Genomic DNA, 2,500 nt, shown 5'->3' with positions numbered 1-2,500 from the left:
ATGCATAAATATTGATGTTGGATTAGAATTAATAGATACGTAATTATGGGTAGACATAAAAGAATGATTAAGACAATTAAGGAGGTGAGTTGCCAAGTTGTATTATATCATAACCTGCTGTGAATGCTATTATAGTTGCAGTAGTCACATGATTATGATGATTTGATTTTAAAAAATGGTGTAAATGCAAATGACACTAATTTTGAAAATGGTATATTGATACTATGATAACTGAAGCAAAAAGTACTAACTAGAAAGAGCTCAGAGATCACAAAACTTCCATAAATGTCAGAGGATCCTGGACTCTACAGAGAGAACGAAAGATACATTAAAGGCCCAACTTCAAAATTGCCTACCACAGAAGTCATAAAGAATGCCGATTTCCCTTCTGCAACAGACCCATTTTCTATTAGTGTTGCGCCGGCGGAGAACCAATTAATATATGATCATTCTGGAACCATCTTTGGCTGCGAACCATTACCACGATTTCGTTCAATGGTCTCTGGTTCATGGGCAATTTCCTCATGGTTTTTCATCGCAAAATCAGTAGCGTTTCGCTTTACTGAAAAATGGATAACCCAATACTAGGAAAGTGTTTTTCTTGATTGTGATTATAATAATCATGATAATACAAACTATTTAAAAGACATTATCGAAAATGATAATAAAGATAAGATCAACAGCTGTGACATTAGAGATAATACATGATAATGGTAATAATAGTACCACTACTGATGCTGCTACTACCACTACTAAAAATTATAATTATGTAACTTAATAAAAATGATTGTAATATTGATGATTGGCAACTGAAACTGCTGATTCATATCTACTCGTGATGAGTGATTTGTCATTAGCATTTATATGTAATTCATTTATTCATGGTTCATTCACATGTTGATCAATGAATCCACATGGTCATTTAATTGATACGTAAAGTATTCATGGCAGCTTTTTGATCTCCATTCTCCAAGTTCACAAGTTAATGAAATGTCACGTTTTTTCTACCGGCTTTCGGTTCATTCTTTTTCACTTCGTTAATCTATTCGAGAAACGAAATTATCGCAGTGACAGAAATAAGCTCATGAGAAATTAATTTACGAAAATATTAGTCAGTAAATCAGCAAGTTGCCATAATTAGCAAATCAAAGTAGAAATATACATTTGTCTGTCTCGTAAAGCCTTTTTTTATCCATTTGCATTTAACATTAGACTGTCAAAAGAAATTTACTGGAAAATATAGAAATGTCAGAATGTGCGGGATTACTCCATAGGAATGCTAATGTATTCAGTGTTACATATACAATGAATTATGGAGTTAGAGATTTAAATGTTTGCAATACTTCATCCTCGGACAGGTGGGTGCGCACAACACCAACTTTGGAACAGCTTCGCTTATTCAAACTGTGCGTCTCGTGGGTACGACTTAACACGCCTAAGTGTGTGTACTACGGTGTATTTATATATAAGTATGCTTATATATATGTGTGTATACATATACATACATACACACACACACACACACACACACACACACACACACACACACACACACACACACACACACACACATATATATATATATATATATATATATATATATATATATATATATATATATATATACTTTTACATATATATTCATACATGTCTCTGTGTGTTTATGTGTTAGTGTGTATGTATGTGTATGTGTGTGTGCGCGTGTATATATATACGTATATACATACATATATATACATACATATATATATATATATATATATATATATATATATATATATATATAAATATATATATATATATATATATATATACATACATATATACTACATAATATATATATATATATATATATATATATATATATATATATATATATATATATATGCACACACATATACACACAGTATATACACCCTTATATATGTGTGTATGATATACTTCATAATCATGCAGTAAATCAACTTCAGCCCTTACGCCCAGACAAAGTCCCATTTAAGCAGGGATTACCGTCGACCTGCGGCCGGGAAGCGTCGCAAGACACCTGGGCTTCGGTTGCCTCTGTATTGACATTACGCGTCTCCGTCTTCTGTGCGGAAAATAAAACGTGGAATCGATGAATTCGGAGATATTCTTCCTCTATATCTATCGTAGATAGGAAAATAAGAAGTTACATAACATTTGTAAATAAATCGTATTCATATTGACAAATGTATAAAAGATATGAATGAGAATGAATATCTTCACAATATGAGAGATGTATTTGACCGGTTTCGATTATCTTCGTCAGAAATGTATTTCTGACGAAAATATAATCGAAACCGGTCAAATACATCTCTCATATTGTGAAGATATTCATTCTCATTCATACCTTTTATACTTTTGTAAATAACTATCCTATATTTTTTTTCTTCTTCAACTGGCTTTTCCATGTTCATCATGGGTCGCCGGTGCGGATTTTTGTATCCGCATCTTCATTATGGTTTGGCACGTTTTTACG

The sequence above is a fragment of the Penaeus monodon genome, chromosome 16 (assembly GCF_015228065.2).
Source record: "Penaeus monodon isolate SGIC_2016 chromosome 16, NSTDA_Pmon_1, whole genome shotgun sequence".
NCBI lineage: Eukaryota > Metazoa > Arthropoda > Malacostraca > Decapoda > Penaeidae > Penaeus > Penaeus monodon.
Note: the sequence above shows the minus strand (reverse complement) of the source record.